Source organism: Pholcus phalangioides, unplaced genomic scaffold, assembly GCF_987345545.1.
Source record: "Pholcus phalangioides strain wild (caught in Gottingen) unplaced genomic scaffold, Ppha-v1.0 ptg000007l_1, whole genome shotgun sequence".
Taxonomy (NCBI): domain Eukaryota; kingdom Metazoa; phylum Arthropoda; class Arachnida; order Araneae; family Pholcidae; genus Pholcus; species Pholcus phalangioides.
The window spans coordinates 11,958,486-11,981,162 of NW_028301600.1; the positions used below are offsets into that span (position 1 = coordinate 11,958,486).

Below are 22,677 nucleotides of genomic sequence, written 5' to 3' on the forward strand. Positions count from 1 at the left end.
TAGACACTTTCTATCAAAAAAGTACCATTTTATAGATAAGTGCCGAGGAAGGTAGTCGGATACCTTAATTTCAAGTTTGATTCTAAGTGTTAGAAATATTTACTTCAAATCGGCAATATCTTTCTAAGTTCAATGGAATTTATAAATGTTCAATATCGATGATGAATGTCCAGGTTACTTTAAAATTTCTGAGGAATTTTCATTCTGAAACAGTGAAAATAGACATTTTTTTTCCGTCTCGATTTATTCATTTTTAGTTTAGAAAACGAACATTTCATCTTGTTTCATTTCCAGTGTTTTAAACCTCCAAATCGAATCGATCATTTGATTTTTTTCTAATAATTTTTTTTCCTCCATGGCATTCACATTCCACAAACACAATATTCTGTCAGAAAAGAGAAGAAAGAGAATTTTACCTTGTACACTTTTATTTTTATTTCGATTGTTCGTTTCATCAAATCTCCCGAGGGTTGAAACAAACTACCTAACACATTCTTTGGGGCAATCGTTGGTCAACTTTCTCTCCTCCATCACTACTACAGAAATCAGAAATAAAGCCAAACGAAAAGATGTTATAGAATGAAACAGTAATAGCGAAATATATATAAAATAGTAATAAAGAAAAAGGCAGGAAATCGAGAATAGGTGAAGGAAGAGAGGGTTTCTTGAAGTTAAGGCAGAAGAAAATGCGGAACATATTAGAAAAGAAGGATAAGACAGCTCCGGATCACAAATGTGCCAGGATGTTTCATTCAATTCATCACACGAGGGAATAGTAGTGCTTCGCAAATTGCAACTGGCCAAAAATAAAATAATAATAAAGGGGGAAAAAAAAATCTCGTTTAATAATGTTCGAAAAGAAAAGTGTTCTTCAAATCCGCTCTCTTCAGCAACAGCAAAGAAATTGGAACGAACCAATACAGAGTAAAATATATAAATAAAAAAAATAATAATAATAAAAGATAAGCTGAGGTGTGTGTGTGGCGGTAGAAAAAAAAAAGAATAAAAACAGAGCTAAAATGGGAAAAGAAGAGAGAATATTGAAGATGAAGTGCATCCTGTCACCAGAAAAAGATAGCATCCACAAAGATCGTGGAAGTTGAAGATGCTGGATGTCAAAAGCAATAGATGAAATATCGCACATGAGAAACGATCCGACTTGTTAAACGAAAAGGTTTTTCTAACAAAAGAAAGATGCGACTTTAGTAGCCTGATGCTATGACTCCCACAAGGTTATGAAAGAGGATGAAACAAGTAGCGATACACTTTGAACGAACGAAAAGATACCTCGCATTTTTATTTTTATTCGTTTAATTCTATATAAGAAACCTCGTTTGATCTTGTGGTTGGACATCCATCAACCACATACTACTTGGATTGGTTATATATATATATACATACATATGTACTATAGTTACCTTTCAAGGTCCTTCAGCTGTTTCAAAAAAAAAAAATGATAGGAAAATAGGATACCTCTTTTTCAAAATCTTTTTACTTAGAAGATATACGAGACGTTCTATTTTCCCTTACATATAAATTCTAGTGAATAAAATTCAACCGATCATTATTTTAAGCAAATCTAAATCTGATGTTTTTGCTTCAAGTACCCTTCCCTTCATAAATCTTTACTTTTTGAGTTGATGCAATTATTGCTCTGTATCATTTAGTTACAAGATCTAGCCCATTTCTCAGTTGGAAAAAAATACCCATCTAGTTGCTAATCATGTTTTTAGTTTTTTTTTAATTTAAAAAAAAAAATCCTACGCATTTTTCTAGTTTATTTTGTTTATAATAATGTTGGTCTTTTCAAGAATGTTTACGAGTCGTGTATGTGCTGTTTAGTAGCAGTAACAGTCATTAGACGTCACAAGATAAGGTTCAGTGTGTGCTTAGGCTAGTGAATTCAAATCAGTGACGCGTGTTGAACGCCTTGTACGAACTGTGTAAAACATAGAGCCTTCCTCCTGATTTGAAACATTGTCTGCAACAGTTGACTTAAAAACACCTCAAATGCTATTAATTATCTAACTAGGTTGGGGCATCTGGGGCACTGCCCCAGGGCCCCCCGAGCCGAATGGTGGTCCCGAAATATTTACACATATTTTGTATAATTCCCCTTTCAAGAAGGCCCTTGAAGGGCCTCTGCCTCGGGGACCCGAAAAGACAGGCTACGGCCCTGCTGGTGTGAGAGGCGGATTAAAGTCGGTTCATGCGCCGGGAGCAGAAGAAAATATTGAGCCCCTTAAATTAAAAAAGAGGTTTAAAGTTTGGGTTTTTCGGGACTCTTCAGATATCGGGACCCCGGGAATGCACCCGTTGCGTCCGCCGTTAAATACGCCTCTGACTAGTGTGTAAAAATTAAGGACGCTGAAAGTTGAGGTCGAGTACTCTTTACTGATGAAATAAGATTTAGTCTGACTAATGATTCTGGAAGCATACACATCTGGAGAGAGCGGGAAACACGCAATAAGGTCTCCAACATCATCAAAAGGGACCGGTTTGGAAGAGGTGAAGTTCTCGTTTGGGGAAGTATCATGCTTGGTACCCGTTCATCTTCCAAGGTAGTTCAGTCACTGGTACCCGCTTTTGTACCAAGGTTCTACTTCCTCACGTGCGTCTTTTCAAAGGCGCTATGGGTCCTCAGTTCCTCTTTATGGGCGACAACGCTACGCCTTATCGCTGTGGGAGAGCTTTTGGAGAGTGAAGATATTCAACGCATCGATTGGCCGGGAAGGTCCACGGATCTAAATCCAATCGAGCACGTGTGGGACACTCTAGTGAGACGCTTGGCAACACGTCACCAGCCGCGAGCAACGATTCCGGAGCTGCGAGTGGCGTTACAACAGGAATGCCTCAACAGTTCATTGACAACCTTGTACTCAGCATGGGCAGACGATGTAAATCCTGCATAGCAGTCAGCGGTGATCATATCCTCTACTAAAGTTTGGATTTTCTTTGTCAGTCATTTGTCACATGGACGTTTCGGTCTTCTGTCCAATTGTGCTCGAAGCTAATTTTTCAATAAAGTTTCTTTTTTTTTTTTGGCAAATTTTGTTTACTTTTTTCCCATGTTCTGACCTCTTGGGGATCTTACGATATTATTTTTCTCGATTTCGAACACTCTTGCCCGACGTTACATTAGAAAAACTACCTCACCTTTAATTTTTTACGCACCAGTGTACATATAAAGAAATGCAAAAATTTATCCATCAAATTTCAACGCAACAATATACACTCGTGTGAAAAATTAACAGAATTTGCACATTGTGTCACAAAAAGTACTGAAGCAAAGGTACTAATAATGCCACCGAAGAAGTATGCAAATATTCAGTGTCGAATACGTAAGCGTGCACGTGCGTGTGGGCGGAGCTGTAACCACGGAAGGTATCATAAAGGCAAGAGGCGTTTTCCACGATTCATGTGCTCGTACTCCTCGGCGACATTCGCTGTGTTTCTCGCAAGAGTTTGGTAAATTTTATAAGCAATCAGGTAAAATGAGTAGCCACAGACGTATGGATGACGGAATGAGATGAAGAATCGTCGGTAGATTGGAGGCAGAGCAATCACAAGTTTAGATGGCTGCAGAGCTCGATGTTCCTGACCTAACGCCCATTGTCAACTGCAATTTATGGAAACAGTTTCAGGACACTGGATCCACGACGACCAATGAGGATCATTATTTGGCACTTTCAGCACGGCACCACAGGACTGCTACAGCATCACAGTTCTCACGTGAGCTGCCTGCTGCCACTGGAACTCGAGTTTCACGGTTTACTGTTGCCCGAAGGCTTCATGACAGAGGGCTTTATGCCATAAAACCCGCTGCTTACATCCCGCTAACTACAGCACACAAGAGAGTGCGTTTAGCATGGTGCAGACAACATTGGACCAGACTTCAGTGGAGCACCGTGCTCTTCACGAATGAGTCGACATTCAGCCTGGACTAATTCTCGACGTGCACTCATCTGGAGAGCGCCTGGTACACGATACCATCCCTCCCACATCAGGGAAACGGGCCACTATGGTGGTTGAGGTGTCATGGTCTGGGCAGGCATCATATTGGACGGCCGCACACCCCTCCATGTGTATGGCAGAGGGTCTGCGACTGCTAGGAAGCATAGAGAAGAGATCTTAGAGCCCTATGTTCGACTTTTCAGGGGCGCAGTTAGCCCTCGGTTCCTGTTCATGGACGACAACGCTCGTCCACATCGGGTTCACCTGTTCAACGATTATCTGGAAAGTGAAGATATTCGGGATAAGGATTGGCCAGCCTGATCTCCTGACCTAGACCCTATAAAACATGTCTGCGGACCATACTTTTGTATGGTATATCTCTTTCTGTGTTAAAACTGTGTATTCGTAACAAATTTCATTAAAATCTGTCTACTAGTTGTTCAAAAATTCGACATAATGTGCTAATTCTCTTAATTTTGCACACGAGTGTATTAATATCTCTCTCCCCCCCGCTTTCAAAGTTTATCAAATATTCCACAAACCACTCTGAATTGTACATATATTTCGATCCATGATTGATATCAAGGTCAATTGAAGCAACCAACTGGACTAATAAAGTGGTATTTATCAGATAATCAATCACGCATATATAAGTTATTTAGACGAAGCAAGTCATCCATAATTGATGCACTTTGCCAAGGAATTAGACCTGCGTTTGTTCGATAATAATTTAGCCCTTTTCTTCGAAGTGCATAATTATGTGGATTTGTAATCAATATCCCCAAAATATTGGTCGTGGGGATATATTTGAATTCTTACGCAGTCATTATACTGGGTGTCCTGTAAGTCCTAATTCGGCCTTTATCTCATCAACCGTTCGCCGTAGAGGTGTGGTTGCAATTTAAAAAAAATTCTCAAAATGTGTTCAGGACTCAATCTGTACCAGTTTCGAGAATGAAAATACAGTGTGCCAAAAAATAAAAAAATCTAAATTTTTGTTGGTCCCTCTATCTTCTATTTTTCAATTAGAAAGCTGTTGCCCTATCTCTCCCAATGCCAAGAAAAAAATCTACGTATCTAAGTGAAATATTCGCTGAGATATTTTAATTCAAAACAACGGGGAAAGTTGGGAAAGAACAGGATAAACTAGCGGACAACGCTTCTTTCCCTCATTTATGCTGCTCTTTACCACTTTTTCTCCGTCTTTAATTCAAATATCTCAGCGAATATTGCACTAAGAAACAGCCGCTGTGGTGGTCGAGTGGTCATAGTGACGGACTCGCATTGCGAGGATCCGGGTTCGAACCCCCCCCCCTCGGCGCCACAGTGGTACTCGGCTGAAGTTGGTTTTCTGTGGTTTCCAACAACAGCCGATCTCCCCGTTAAAAAGTCTCGCAACAGGCCTACAATGTAACAAGTATTCAATCATTACACTTCACTCACAATTCGAAGTATAGATGGCAGCACTGAAATATCAAGCACAACACTAGCTACACACTCAAACTGTTAGGTGCACTCACTTTGTTCCAGACTCTGCCACGAAGTTGGGCTGGAAGAGATCTCAGCAACCGGATAAGTCCGGTGGCAGAGCCCCTGACGTCCATTCATTCATGCACTAAGAAACATGAAATTTTTCTGTTGGCGTCAGAAGATACAGGGCAACAACTTTCCAATTGGACTTTTAAGGACGGGGACCGTATAAAATTTAAACTTTTTATTTTACTACACACTGTATTTTCACTTTCGAAATGGGAACATATTTTGAGAATTAGAAACATGCCTGTACGACGAACGGTTGATGAGATGAAAGCCGAATTAGGACTTACAGGACACCCTGTACATCACTTTTTTCTTTTCGTAAATCATGATCGATATTCTATAGCGACAGATTTATAAGTGATGAAAACATTTCACAAAAAAGTGATAAAAAAATGTTAAATCAAAATCTGTTTTATTACACATGTATGATGCAATGACAATTTTGCGCAGAATTTGGTTGCATGTGTGTTTATTTTTATATTTATTGTTTAAAACATAAATAATGAGATTAAAGTGTTAAATTACACCAATAATGCTTAATAATAAGTGCCATACACGTTGCTGTTTCGACTAAATTTGCTATAGATCTTTTCTGCTGATAAACGCCAAAAACAATTGTGGTCAGTGCCAAAATTGAACGGAATGAATACGTACCATAGGTCTACTGAGGTTACTTTACTGGTTCAGATTTGGTGCTTTTCAATGCAGGTAATTATGTCTCACTGATTTACCATCGGGTACCAATAATAGACAAAGCACTAAGCGTGTTAAATGTTGCGAAACTTGTTAAGTGATGTTGAATTATGCATTGACGGTAGGTGTTTTCATCCACGTTGTTTCAATTAATGTGTTCCCATCCTCTCTGTAGAAGGAACCAGTGAGCTAAACTTCACCAAACTTCATTGTTATGTCTTTCAGAGAATGGGTAAAGGATTTTTGCCGAAGAAATGAGTACAGTTGGCCCCGCTTGAATATCAACGGTTCCAGCACAGAATATCCGATTGAGCGGGATATTCAATTATGTGGGAATAATTCAGTTGCTATTTACATTATTTATATTGAAAATTCTGATGAAGGATCTCATTAGGTTCTGGAACAAATCAGCCATCAGAATCAAATGGAAAATGTTTTATTGAATCACATTAATCACAATACCTAAAATTTTAAATTTTCATTGTGAAAGTTAGTCCCCTACTGGCTTAGCAGGGTTTAAGCATAAAATAATTAAATGTTGTGAATCTTACACTATTATGCATAGACTATAGGTGTATTTTGTCGACGATGCACCTAACTAATGTGTTCCCATCCAGAATTCTCTCTGTAGATGGAACCAGTGAGCTAAACTGCACCAAACTTCATTGTGACAAATTAACATTCGTTATTCGTCTTCAAGGTCAGTACCGACTCTTAAATATAGGTTTTGTTTTGAAGTCTTAACTTGGCAACATATTTGCCATTATAATTCCAGATATTTTACCCAATAAAAATATTATACAGGGTGTCCTGTAAGCGCTGATGCTGCCTTTATCTCATCAACCGTTCGTCGTAAAAGTATGGTTTCAATTTAAAAAATGTTAAAATATGTTCAAAAATCACCCTGTACTAGTTTTGCAAGCGGAAATACAGTGTGTAACAAAATAAAAAATCTAAATTTCCATAAAATCCACCTGCCTCCAACTTCCGATTAGAAAGTTGTTACCCTGTCTCTTCTCAGCTCAATTAAAAACCCTATGTTTTAAGTGCAATATTTGCTGAGGTATTCGAATTCAAAAAGCAGTGAAAAGTTGAAAAAGTGCAGCATAAATAGGGGAAACAACCCTTGTCCGTTAGTGTTTTTGCTGTTATTTTTTTCTCCGTCATTTCGAATTCAAATATCTCAGTGAATATTGCAGTTAAAAACACGGAATTTGTTTTTGAGCTCAGACAAAACAGGGTAACAATTTTTCTAATTGGAATTTAGATGACTGGTATACCTTATAAAAATTTAGATTTTTAATTTTGTGACACACTGGATTTTCTTTCTCAAAACTGCTTACAGCGTAATTTTTGAACGCATTTTGAGCATTTGTTTTTAACATAGAATCATTCGTCTACGATAAGCTATTCATGAGATAAAGGCTACGTCATCACTTACAGGACATCCTGCATTATACGGTTGATGTGTGTTAACAGTTTTGTGAATCGTAATATTCGATTAAGCTGGGAAAAGTTTCTGAACTTATTCGATTAAAGCGGGGGGGGGGGGGACTTTTTTATATTGTCTCTATGGGAGAAATTTTGGTTCCAGATGATTTTATCCGTTATCCGATTAAGCGGGGCTGACTGTAGTTCAGGAAAGGCCGATATGGTGTGGAGGTCTACTCTGTCTCCCAAGCACAATCTTGTTTCTCTCTCTCTCTCTCTCTCTCTCTTATTATTAATTTTTTAATACCCCCCCCCTTCCCACTCGTAAATATCAACAGCAACATCGTCACCAACTGCTGGTGCAGATTCTGAAACGAGTCGAGCTCCTTTTCAAATAGGGAATCTGCTACTAGTTATATTTTCGTCATATGTACAAGTACAAGTACAACGCCACAACAGGCAAATTGCCCAACGAGGTGGCTGACTTAAGACCCTCATAGATCCCCGAGCCATTCCCCCCCCCCCGGAACCCCCAATGAATCGGTACATACGGGAATGTGCGTGTACGTGTAGTGCAACCTGACGTAAAGTTTTTTTTTGTTTCTGTGTAATGCTTGTTATGTGTAGAGCTGCCATCTGCCATCAGTTTTTCTAACTATGAGTGAAGTGTTATGATTGAATGATTTATCGTTGTAGGACTGTTGCTCTCTGTGGCGAGACTTTTTAACGGGGAGATCGGCTCGCATTTGCGCCTTGAAGTTGGGAACCACAGAAAACCAACTTCAACCGACCGCCACTGTGGGGTTCGAACCCGGATCCTCGCATCCCGAGTCCGTCACTATAACCACTCGACCACCACAGCGGCGAAGTGGGGGGGGGGGCACCCAGTAACGGGAGAAGAGAAACGTCGAGAGGACCCGCGGCAGCATTTCGGAAGCGCACAGCACAACGAGGAAACGACCGGCGTGGACCCGTCCTCACAAGGACGTGCCATCCACGTCGTCCATCGTGCCATCCATGTCATTCAAGCTTGTGCTGCGCTGTCAGCCACATCAAAATCATGTGTTAAAACCAATTTCTTATAGTTAAAATTCATTTAAACAATGTATTTTTTAATGGGAAGAGATGTGTCGTATTTCAGAGTCACGCATCTCGTCTAAACATAGGTACAAACTAGGCACTGCGTAAAATTGTGTGCAACGTGTTTGAAGTTAGTGACATAAAAGACGCAGGAAATGTAGTGGTCAGGTTCATGAGCGGATACAGGTTCGATTCCTCGAATGGGTGGGGGGGAGCGAATCATGGGGAGAGTGGATGTCTGCCTTCACCCACCCGCCTGCTAATAATACAAATTTTTCAGTGAATGGTAGGGGCGAACCCCTCCTTTGTATCTACCTATGGGCGGGTTAAATTTTCGGAGACCAAATGCAATAATGTTGTGTATGTCGTTGCCAGAGCGTACTTTATCAACTAAATTTTATTATTGATCACTCTTTTTGCACAACACCATATAATTCTTTATCTGTCATTTTTAACCCTTTAAGCGGTTTTTAAAATTTTCCATATCAACATTATAACTGTCACATTTGAAATTGCAAAACCTTCATAAAGTGTCACCTATTTTCAAGAAGAATTATTTTTTTTCCGATTGCGAGCTAATAACTGCTTCCCCCAACAAGAACATTTACTCCTCCCATCGCTTTTATTTATTTCTCTCACTATGATACGAAAACACCTGCCAAAACGTGTGGGGCTTTCTAGCAAGAGAAATACTTTTTTTCTGAAAAAAATATTTTTGTATTATTTACCATCATCATCATCAACAAAATGCTGGATGTGGAGGTCTCTTCTCGAATTTTTTTTTTCATTTTATTCTGTCTGATGGTTTTGCCATTCAGTTAACTCTAGCCAGTTTTCGGATCTCCTTGATCCATTTTGCGTTTGGACGCCTACTCGGACGTTTAACACCACGGGGGTACCAATCTAGAATACTTGTGGTCCATCTGTTGTCCTGTCTTCTTGCAATATGTCCAGCCCATTTCCATTTCAAACGTTTAATTCTTTCCGTGATATCATATACTTTTGTGTGGCTTCTTATCCATGTGATTCGTTTTCTGTCTCTTCTGGTGATGCCTAGCATGCATCTTTTCATACTCGTTTGTGTTGTCTGTAGCCTTTGTATCATCTTGCTTGCGAGTATCCATGTTTCAGCTACATAAGTCAGTGGTGGTAGCACACACTAATTAAACGCTTTTTAGGCATTTCATTTATACTGCGCGTATATTTCTTTATAGTGCTGAAAGAAAGGGGGAAACACACACAGTCTCTTTTTTTCTCACTCCTTCTCCTATTTATATCCTTGAACAAGAGCTGACTCCACCCGCTGGCAGTTGATTTATTGGAGGGGGGAATGGAAAACATGTTTTACTGTAAAAACAACTTCAACGTGTTTTTAGAAGCCGAGATATTTCGGGGTGGCTGAAATAAAGCAGATAAAGTGTGACGAGATATGTCGGGATTGTCGCTGAAAAAGTGAAGACATATTCAATTTTTCCAAAACATCATTTTCCTAATGGTCTAAAATCCATGCCACTACAAATTATTTTCTTTCGATCAAAAAAAAATATCCAGTTTCCATCTAAATTAACACATCGAAAACTTTCCCACAAATTATTCAGTTTCAAATGATGTTTTGCCAGACGCGAAGTTCCAGCATTGTGTAAATTTTACCTCATTTACGTTATTTCCAAACTCATACTGTCTTTCAAAGAATCTTGAGTGAGAAATCTCAAAGCACACATAAAGTATTTTTCACTAGAATCTTGTTAAAAATATAATCAACAGAATTCCCTCGTGTGCAACTTAAACGGTCTATCGCTAGAACAAATTCCGAATATCTTTTTTAAATAAAAATGAGTACTGAGAAACAAAAGAAGTTAAAAACTGAAAGAGTTGAAGCCAAAAGAGAGAATGTGTACGTGCAAAAATTGCCTTGGAAACTCGGGGTGCATATACATACATATGTACGTATAGGTTGAATAGCGAAAATTCCACACAGCTGTTGCCATTTGCTCTTGTTGGTGCTAATTAATTTTAACTAAAATTTTTCATAGTAGAAACAAAGTGGTGGAATCAACGGATTTAAAAAACACGCATGAGAACTAAAAACGCTATTTTAGGTTCTATCCGGGTTACAACAAGCTACAATTTGTGACGGTGGTTTCCAGCAACAAATAATAATATAGCAAAGGTTTATTAGTATCACAGACTTATTCTGTTTTCAGTTAAAGCAATAACTTTAACCCCCTCTATGGTTCATCCCCCAAAAACGTATAGCAATTTTTTTTAGAGAATACGAATGTAAATGGTGGTTTCTAGCATATTTTTAATTGAAACTCAGCACAGCAATTTAATTATAGTGGATTTGTTTAATTACTTAGAATGGTTAATTAAGGGTAAAATATACAGTTCGTCTTGATTTGAATTATTTACAAACAGATAAAATCTTGCATAGAAAAGTTGAATAGTTTTAACTTGAACTTTATTTTCAATCCCCTAATTTTGTGCAATTTCATAAACTTCTGAACACGAAAAATTTCAGCAGCACCCCAAAAAAAATGGCACTGATAAGGAATCAACTCTTTCTAGATGCAAAAGTATTGTACTTATACAGGGTGATTTAAAAAAATATCGCCAAACTGAAAGGTATACGATAGCAATCCAAAATCATATAGGAACATAGGAGCGTGAACGCCATCCGGAGCCTCTACAAGGAGTTGTTGTGTCACACAGTTTTAAAGCAATCCCGAACTCAGCAAGAATGAAGTCGTAATTTTGACAACATAAATACGTTAGGGGCCACACATGTACTCAGAACACACGTTCTGACATGTACCGATTCATTCGAAATCCTGCATGGACTGCATGCTTGCTAGTACTAATTAACTGTACATGCACCTCGTACACATTCCTCTGTGAGATTTCTAACGAATCGGCACATGCCAGAATAAGAGGTCTCAGTGTAAGGGTGACCACTAATGTCTTTATCTTGTTCATGCTTGCTGAGTTCGGGATCACTTTAAAAGTGTGTACAACAACGCGACAACTCCCTGCAGCAGCTTCGGATGGCATTTGCGCACCTACGTCCCTATGTGATTTTGGAATGTTATCGTATGCCCTTTCAATTTAAGGATGTTTTTTTTTAATCGCCCTATATAGCCGTATTTTGTACTAAAATGACAGTAAAAGATGTACTTCATAAAATATTACAAAAATTAGGGTAGTTATTTGACGTGAATACGTTCTTTGTACCTTGGATCACGTGGTAGGTAATAACATAATTAATTTGTTAAAGCATCCAGATTGGTCTTTGGAATAGCTAACAGACAATACCAATGTCGTCTACATGCGTTGTGAACCACTCGAGATATAATGTAAAACGATTTCGTCACGAAAGCGGACCGCAAGTCTGGTGCCCAGACCGGAAAGGGTGTTAAAATCGGAAGGGTATCATTGGATCTGTCTCAAAAATGGCTATCACACGACATCATTGATTTTTATTTTCCTTGAGAAACTCTCGACAGTAAAACAATTTCGGTACGAAAATGTTCCGCGAGTCTGGTGCCTAGACTAGAAAAAGTATAAAAACCAGAGGGATGCCATTGTATTTGCCTTAATGAGATCTACTCGCAGACATCAAAAGCACTGATATATACTGAACACTTCTTGAGATACGAGCGTTTAAATTATTTCGTTACACAATTGACAATGCACCCAGTATCGTTAAATGATTTAAAAGACGTATACACTAGGGTGGAACGAAAAAAAAAAAATTCGAAATTGCTATTGTAATAGAATTTAAAATATGCCTTTATGTGAAGAAATGCCGTTTCTAATTTTTTCCCCCAAAATTCATACTTCTTGAGGTTCCTCATCGCACCTGAAGTTTACACACGTCTGGAATTCTGTAAGATGGCACCGCGGAGGAGGCTTTCCTATTCCCCAGAACACGTGATTCGTTAAGTGAACTGGATGTTTTTCCCCTTGTTTTCAGTATTCATCTGCAATCTTACCCCTTAACTGAGAGGGTGTTTAACAGTCAAAATGACGACCAGAAGCTTTTATTGTGACACTTTAGGAAATCCTAACGAGTTGGATTCTCGGGTCTTGCCCACCTATGGCGATGTTATGCTTTATTTACTGAATATGAAGGCACAACAATCAAGAAAAGATCCAGCTATTGCAGACATGCTTGAAATTATCGTGCCAAAGATAGAAAATATTTGGAAAACTGTTTCAATTCCTACGGTTTCTCACCAACGGATATGCAAAAATTTCAAAGACTTTTACTGTAAATATTAAGAATCTTCAGAAAAATATGAAAGCAAGGAAAGATTCTCAAACTTTCAAGTTGAACTTGGAATCTTTTCAGTGCGAAGCACGGAAATTGTTCGACATTGCAGCATGCAAATGTTATTTTGAAGACTTTAAGTGTGACAAGTTGAGAAAGATCCCAAATTTAGAGCGAGATTTCTTGCAATATCAAAGAAGTACACGCAAGATGGCCATTGGTCGAGTAGATGTCCTAACAACGAAGAAATTTAAAAACAATGAACAAAGGAAAATGAAAATGGTATCCCGTTTGAAGTCATCTCAAGAAGAAACGGCGGAAACGAGTTCATCGATATCTGAAAACTCATCTATATCCAACGATTCTGTGGAAAGTGATCTATATGAGCAAAAACACAGTTCACCGTTGAAGTTAGCATTTCCATCTACCAGTACCTGAAACCGATCCATCAATCAGTGCCGAAGCAAGTACTTCATTTGCTTTTGAAGTTCTACTATCATCCCCACAGATGGGAACTAAATTACCAAATGTTGCTATTGCTTGTGATAGAACTGGTGCGTCTGATCGATCAGCTGCAATTATTGCGAATGCTGTGCTGGAAGATGTTGGGTTATTGACGAAAGAGAAGCCAAATATGACAATAGACTGGATGAAAATAAGGCGTGAAAGAGCACCACAGAGAGTTTTTTTGCAAGATAAAATTCCTAGAACAAAATGTGCGAGGAATATATTTTGATACTCGACAAAACCTTAGCTAATGTCAAAGAAGGTGATTCTTTCCATAGAAGAACCATATCTGAAGAACAGATAACCATACTGCAGGAACCCTGGTCAATTTATCTCAGCCACACAACTCCAAAAAACAGTAGAGCAAGGGATATAAAGTCATCAATCCTATACGTTTTGAAGCAAGATTTTGATACGAAAGAATCGATGCGACGGAACTGTTACCAATGCTGGTTATAAAAATGGTGTTATCAGATTAATCTAGAATGAAATATGCCCATGCAATGCTTTATTTGTCTTTTTCACTTCAATGAGTTACCTCTAAGGCACCTTGGGAAGCATCTAGATGGATGTTCCATCAGTCCACATGGGCTTCAAGGTGATATCGGAAAAAGTTTGGAAAATTGTGAAAGATTACCTATTCTGAAATGTAAACCAATCTCTAATAACCTTCCGATAATGGACAGTGGCAACAGTGATTTAAGTGCAGATCAGAGATATCTTGTGGAAATAGTACGGACAAAGAACTAGGAATCAAGAGAATTCTGAAAATTAGAAATGAAGGATTATCAGAAGCAGAAATCCGTACATTCCATGTTCCGAAAATAAACTTTTCTGCTAAGCACCATTCGGAACTAATTGCAAAAAATCAGGAACTGGACCCACAGAAATTATCTGAACCTGCTTTTCCATCTATACCGAATTTTACCGTGTCACACACAAGCAGTTGAACGATGAGTACGAATCGTAACTGAAGCATCTCTTGCTGTATCAACAACCGAGAGTCGTGAAGGCTTCATTCAAGCCAGAGTAAAATCAAGGAGCACTCTTCCATCGTTTGAAAAAAAGTTGACTATTTTGCAAAAAAGTGAAATCTAATTACAGTGTGATAACAGAGGAAGCAATAGAGGCATTCTCCTGACACCTATATCGTGAAACTATGTTTTTTTTTGTTTTTATAATTTGGAACATGGTTATAGTTTTGCCCCCCCCAAAAAAAGGGGGTTTATTCTATATATATAAATATAATGTTGACAAAGATTTTTATAATGTGCACTTAGAAAAGCCTTTTTGCTCGACCTTTAGGGTCTGTGAAGAACCTCAAGATATTAAAATATTTTCCTAGATTTTGGTATAACGTCTTAAAACCTTGAAAGGTATCTTTTGAATACTAAGGCAACATCAATTTCCAAAAAAAGTGAAAAAAACACCCTTTTTCGTTCCATCCTAGTATACACGTCAAAAAATTGAGAAAAGAGATATGTACAGTGGTTTGTTTTACCATGTATTTGCCATGTACATATATTCAAGTACAGGGTGGGAAAAAGTCCGTAAAAACTTTAAACATTCATAAAAACCGGAAAAATAATCGTAATAAAAAACGGTTTACACGATTAGCATCGCTAGGTCACAGGAATTGTTTTAAGACAGGAAAAAAAACCTAAAAACAGCCGATAAGTGGCGCTGACGTGCACGAATAAAAGAAAAGATACACAAATAAGGAACAGAATGCTGTGTTCCACATAGTGTGCTCCACATGCTGCTGTAATAAACGATTTGGAGGAAACGGCAGAGTGAAACAGGTCCACATACACTTATAACCGTCTCATTTGCATACTTCCACCAAAGTCGCTCGTACCAGCGCCACCTATCCACTGTTTTTTAGTTATTTTTTCCTGTCTAAAAAAATTCCTAGCGATGCTAACCCTACAAACAGTTTTGCATTTCGGTTTTTTTCCTGTTTTTATTCATTTTTGAAGTTTCTACGGACTTTTTACCCACCCTGTATACACGGGACTATATAAAGAGAGTTAGTATTTCATCATATGAATAAATATCTATCTCGACTGATTCTTTAATACCTTTGATTACAGTCGGTACGACCAAAACGAGTACAGATCAATATGAAAAATGCGTTAGTGGTATATTTTTATTTTCAGTATATCAGAGTCGATTGTTTCTTGTTTACAGACACAATTTATTGAGCTGAGCACTTACCGAATGATTCATTTCGATTATTCTAGGAAAATGCTTTCTAATAGCAGTCGGCTAATAATAATAGTTTCTTGGGAAAGCGTAATCGATAAATAGCGGTTATAACTATGAGTTCAATTGTACATTAGACGGGGATTGTACTAGACTGCAAACAATATCCAGGTACTTCGCGTACTCGAGACCCAAACATAGTACCATCTGCTGTACAAAAACATTCCTCATAAATTTACAGGACGTACTAATATGACTAGACTAGAAATTATTTTATATCCCGTTATATACAGTATTATTATATTTAGAAGAGAAATCCAGACTTGTTTTCGGTTTGAAATATGAATAATGTTAAAAAGCGATGAAAAAATACGTCGTTGGAACTACAACAGGGTTAGAGAGACCTATGTTAGACCCTGTTAGGTTGGAGACCTATGGCTCGTGGGCCAAATGTGGCCCTCTGAGATTTTTGCTGTGGCTTTTTTCCGCGAGCATATTTAGAAAACAGCTACTTTACATAGAAAAACAATTAAATTCCAAAGAAAATGTCAAAGAGCTCTTGCCCATGGCAAATCTGTACTGCAATAATTAAATTTGTGAGATACTTCCCAGATGCAATAGTAATGTGTGCTATGCATTTCATTTGATACATTAAAAGGTCCGTCGCAACGATTTCGGGGATCCCTGAGCCAAAACAGTTTTTGAGGCCTATGATTTCATATAGGCTACATATTTCGAGAGACCAAATTCAGCATTCAAAAGGTATACAAATACAACACCACAACAGGCAAATTGCCCAACGAGGTGGCTGACTTAAGAACATCATGGATCCCGAGCCCTTTTTTACCCTACCTACTACTGCTACACCACACATGCACCCCGCCCACAACCCCCCGCGGAACCCCCAACGAATCGGTACATGCGGGAATGTGCGTGTACGTGTAGTGAAACCTGACGTGAAGATTTTTTGTTTCCCTGTAATGCTTGTTATGTGTAGTGCTGCCATCTGCCACCAGTTTTTCAAACTATGAGTGAAGTGTTATGATTGAATGATTTTTCGTTGTAGGACTGTTGCTCTCTGTGGCGAGACTTTTTAAAGGGGAGATCGGCTCGCATTTGCGCCTTGAAGTTGGGAACCACAGAAAACCAACTTCAGCTGACCACCACTGTGGGGTTCGAACCCGGATCCTCGAATCGCGAGTCCGTCACTATAACCACTCGACCACCACAGCGGCATGTGGTGGTATACATGATTACAAAATTTAGAAAAATTTTTAAAAACACCTTAATGAAATAAATTACCTTAAAAAAACTAATTTCATAATTGATAAAAATTTATAATTAATGAAAAAATAGTTACAGAGTTACTGAAAGAAATAATTGCAGAACTACTGATATAGAAACAATTCCAGAATTGTCAAGAGTAATTTCAGAATCGTTAAAATTTGTAAAAAAATGAATATTTTATTAGAAATATGAAAATAATTTCATAATTAATGAAAATTTAAAATTAATTAGAAAAAAACTTTGAATTACCGGGACAAATTTCAGATTTAATGAAAAAATGCTTGATTGATTAAAAAGAATTAATTAATTAATGAAAGAAAAGTATTTGAAAATAGATAAAAATTTAAATTTAATGAAAGAAATAAATTCAGAGTAAATAAAAGTGTTCAATAAAATTTGGGGAACCTTGTTTAATAACCGAGAATACCACGGTGAGACTTGGTGGCCCGCGGACATCGTGAAAACCTAAATTTGGCCAGCGATGTCTGAAAGGTTGAAGACCATAGAAGAACATTGTTTCAATCTTAGAGGTGTGAAGGACAGTATTATTCGAAGTGTCTAAAAATATATAAATTTTAAATTTCGAAAAAGGCTTTTATATTTTATTATATATAAAATCTTTTAATATATAAAAATTTATATAAAAAAATTATATAAAAATATATGAAAATATTATATATAAAATCAAAATTTCTCGAGACACAAAAAACTGAATTTATGTTGTTGTTGTTTAAACCCCTTGACTTATTTGAGCAGTTGCTTTCTAAAATTAACACAGTTGTCGGTAATTTTATAAAAAAAAAAACTGCTCAAATTTTAGTTGAGTTTTTCAACAAAAATCTCAGTTTTCTGGTGTCTCGTGAAAAATTTTAATTTTTGGAGATGAGCATTTTTCGAAATTTCAATTCAATTAAAGTTGCTACTTCCAGTTTGTCTACAGAAGAAGTAGTTCATCAAGAAGGCTAGGAAAATTTGAAAACCTCGTGAAAAAAAATCGGAGAGCAAAAAAATTCATTTCCAAAAAGTGCTTCTTCCTTCTTTTATCACTCTCACTCGCATTAGTTAATCAATTAAATTAGCGATTATTTTAATCAAATTAACGTTAAATTATTTAAGTTAGCCGTTCAATAGCTTGCACACATTCATGTATATCATACTGAGTAGCTTTCAATTTTTTGTAGAAAAACTCTTTCAAAATATCTAATGCTAGTATATAATTGCATAACTCGTTAATTTTAGAGAGATATAGATGGCTTTTTTCTCAGCCGGAGATATCAAGGAAACAGTTTCCTTGATATCTCTGGCTGAGAAAAAAGCCATCTATATCTCTCTAAAACCGTCCCACCCGGGGGCCATTTCCTGAAGTTAAGAGAGGCTACTAATGCCTCTACTTCAGCGCCTCACGACACAGTGCGTGAAATTAGGAAGGCAGATTCATGTGTCTCCAGTGGTGTAGATGGTAGCATGCTTGCCCGGTATGCAAGAGGACCTGGGTTCGAATCCCGGCGGAGACGTGATGACTTTTCTTTCCGAGCACACCTCAGCATAATATCCGGAAAATAACTATTTCCTCGTTAATTTTAATTCATAAATTCCCCCATGGCACATAAATTTATGGTTGTATATTGCTGCGTCTACATTTAACAGTTGAGATACTGGGTGTTTCAGAATGGGTTTCCTAACTTTGAAATAACATAACTTAGAAGCAGTGATAGATAGAAGAAGGGAACCAGTAATGTGCGTTTGATGGGTATGCTTGGACTTTGAAATGCATTGGTTTACCAACTTGAATATGATTTTGGCTCTAATGCAAATACGAATTCAAACATAAAGGCCACAACAGGAAAATTGTTCAACGAGGTGCCTGAAAGAAGATTTCCATAAAAATATGGATGCCAAATATAAACAAAATACAGCAACCCCATATAAAAGCATATACCGTATCAAGAAAAGAAAAAAAAACTAGTAATTAATTCTATACAGGGTGAACGTGACCTATTCTGCCAAACGAAAGGGGGTGATAGACGAGGACAAATATGAAACATGAAGCATCCTACCAACTCTGTCCTATGTTGAACCATTTCTGAGCGATGGTAGATGAACGTTTTTGAAAAAAATGTATCAAAAGTCTGAAAAAACGCAAATTCTCGGAGTTTTTCGAGAATCTGCACGCAATCTGAGCACATATTTCGAAAGAATAGAAAAAATCCTATAAGGTGATTTCAATTTTATGGAAGTATCTGGATTTACTCGTGAGCAACATGTACTACTACAGTACTTCTAAACCAGATATACCTTTCGCGCGCTACAGCACTGAAAGATTAGCGAAGTTAAAAATCGAATTGTCACCAAAACTTTTTATCTCTAATCCCTCAAATACCCTTCTAGCTACAATATGTCAAATTCACTAAATACTTGTCCATTGTACCACCTTTGGAAAGAGGCTATAATGAATGATAGCGGTGTTCTGGTTCAGGAGAAATTTAGCCTTTTGTTTTCAATACATCATTGAATCGCGATATGATTTTGACCAATGTTTGACAATATAACTTTAAAGTGGTGCCATCCTTTAGTCAAAGTTGCAAATTAATTTCACAAATCGATGCATTTGAAATTCGACCTTCCCTTAAATGAACGACTCCTTTCATCTCTTTGTCTATATATCAATATTTCAAGTTACGTCATTTCAAAGTTATGGGATGCTTTTTGAAATGAATTTTACATACACGACATAATTTTCAGGAAAAAGCCCCTGAGGTTCCACGTGTACAGTTCGTGAGTAACCTCATGTGTTGTCAAATAGAGTGGGGAGAACCTCCCCACAACGGACTCTTACCGTAAACGGACTATTGTGATCCAAGGTCCCGTGGAATAGGGCATTTTAATGCATTGCGTTTAGCGGACAGTAAAAGCAGGCAAACTCTAATTTTTTCCAAACTCAATTTTAGTCATTTTTCCTCATAAACGGAGAATTTATCAATCACTTAATTAGCTGAACATAACTAATGGTCCAAGATGGTGAATTCGAATGGCTGGTGAATTCGTTTGTTTTGTTTGTCGATAAAAAACGTGTGAAGAAAGTCAACATTACAATACTAATAATGTAGTTGTGAATTGTTTTATCTTCTTCACAGTTATTTTAATTCAATTTAATTTTTATTGCAAAATATGTGTAGTGCACGTATCATGTACGGGTAAGAATAATTAATTGGTTTAATGAAGAGAAGAAAGATTATAATTTTTTCAATAATTCATCAGATTTTTCAACTTTATTTGGGAATTATGCATAACCGCCGGTAAAAGTGAAAAATGTAGAGGAATTTAATCAAACTTTCTTCATCAAGACAATTGGTCGTTATATGCATAACCACACCGGTGTATCACTCTAACGGTAACATACATTAAAATGTATAGGAAGTAATCACGAAAAAAACCAAGCGTCGTATAAATGTGAAAGTCGAATAAACGAGGCTCCACCGCATATCGTATCTCACCATAATCAGACACTCCCTGTTAGCGGACAAATTTTTTGGTCTCATGGGTGTCCGTTATCGAGAGATTCTATTGTATTCTTTTTTTTTAAGTTTCATCGAGCTATTAACAATATTTTGCGATCCTATCTCGACGAAATAGTAAAAATCATTCTCCGTACCTATAGGATGCTATTCTGAAAACTGTTTCACTGCAGACCTAACTCTGATGAATAGGTTTAAAATCCCTCCCGACGTTTTTGTGAATTCTACAACACTGGAGGAGTGAAAATAAGAAATAAGAAGGCCCATCGAAAAAGAATATATCTGGCTTCTAACTTTCAGATGAAGAGAAACCTTAGAGAAGATTTTCTTTCTCTCTCAAAAAGTTGCTGCTGAGAAAATTTTAGTATATTTCTTATAAAAGACAGTCGTTCGGAATATTTCTGTGAGCATAAATTCACATTTGTACTGCGTTTCAGCACTTTATCCGTCACAGGCAATGTGCGTCATTTCCTGTTTCTTAAGGCGGTGTATATATTGGGGAAGCGATCGTTTGGCTGCTAGCGTTTGATGCGAGCCAAAAACTTTTTGCACCAGAGTCCGTGTTTGAAGAGCTTGCTGAATGAAACATTATGATGCGGAGGGATGTTTTAAAAATGCATCATCCATTACCGAGCGAAACACATTTCATTCATATCCCGATCATATCATGCCTATCACTGAACTCGATCGATCGACAGCTTCTAAAAACGTACTCCATATACAAACCATTCTAGAATATTTCAGTTATATTAGGACAAGATACGGGAATTTTTTTTTCACAGGTCTGCGGTGAAAAAGCTTTCTTAAAAATAATTGGTGGTTTTTTTATAGTTTTTGGATGATAATCACTGAAAAAATAATTAAAATATTCCATCACGTCTAGTTTTTGAGATAAAGTGAAAATTAAATTTCAGTAGTAATGCATAGGCAGCATACAAACACCATTGAAATTGTGAGTTATAAACAAATATAGTAAATCATTTTCAAAGACGTATCAGTGATATTCAGTGATTTTAGAATTATTTCAAGGCGCTGATTCCGAATCTGGCATTGGTTTTGTCATATTCGCTCTACATTCTAAGATAGAGGTAAAATCGAAATCCAATGCATAAGCAGTATACAAATCACATGGAAACTCTGCGTTATGAATAAATATAGTAAGAGTAATGTGTGTAAAATTTTGTACTGATATAGGATGTCATATACAATCAAATATATGTGGTATAAAATTTGAAATAAATCAATAGATAAATAATATTGTTAATAAAATATTTCAACAAAAGAAAGTTTTTTACCATGTTAATAGGTAGGAGACAACTTAAATGATGTACAGTTACTCAAAGTGTCCTAAATTAAATGTCCTAAGGGATCGTACGCATAAAAAAAATAGGAAAACTAACTTTTTATGTAGGTCCTTTGTGCTAAAACTTCCAATTATAGTCAAATGTGAATGCGGCTCTAGAAAGCCATTTCTCAAAAAAATGCATATTTTTAAATGCAATATTAATAGAAGTGTTAGCAAGCATGTGAGTGACCAAAAAGAATGTGAAGCCAGTGAGCGACAAAAACAGTGTATCATCATGTTGAGTTACCAAAACTTGACCTAGAAATCTGGGAGCCAGGCACGTTTACAGGCTGAACGTTCTATAGCCCGGCAAATTTAAGAAATAAGTGGTCAATAAAATTAGACAATGATGAGAGACGCAGAAAAATTTATATAGCCCACAAAAAAATTATTCAGCTAAACCATAAATTTGCCTCTGCTTATGTGAATTTTTAGTATTGGAGATTTAAAAAAAAAATTGGTGTCTCTAACTAAGCCTAAGCTGCCGCCCCTTACAACTTGCCACTCGGGTGCACCGCACCCTTTGCACCCTCGTTGAAACCGCCCCTGTTGAGAAGCGTTCAGAAAATTTCACGTCATCTGTAATTACCAACACCGTTTCTCTTCACAGGGAAATTCTGGCAAATATTTCAGGAGAATAAAATGAGTAAAATAAACTAGAGCGCGTCTCACCTCCCTTTTTCAACAGAATCTTAAAAAATCAAAAATTTAAATATACTTAAGCGCCGCAACTAGAGTGACTCATTTTTTTTTAATTTCGTGAGGCAAACGATCGATCATTTCCCACTAAACAAAACACTCAAGGGCATTATTCTTTTCCTTTTTAAAGTCATTTAAATTTTAAAACCCCT

At 37.2% G+C, this 22,677-nt stretch overlaps 1 protein-coding gene and 1 non-coding gene across 3 annotated transcripts in view; one reads left to right on the forward strand and one right to left on the reverse strand.

Annotated features, from left to right (window-relative positions):
* The window catches only part of LOC149084916 (gamma-aminobutyric acid receptor subunit beta-like), a 93,998-nt gene that overhangs the window by 21,123 nt on the left and 50,198 nt on the right, over positions 1 to 22,677 (reverse strand). The gene's annotated exons all lie outside the window — the stretch shown is intronic.
* On the forward strand, positions 18,407 to 18,480 carry TRNAT-GGU (transfer RNA threonine (anticodon GGU)). The gene has a single exon. It is a non-coding gene; the product is annotated as a tRNA-Thr (tRNA).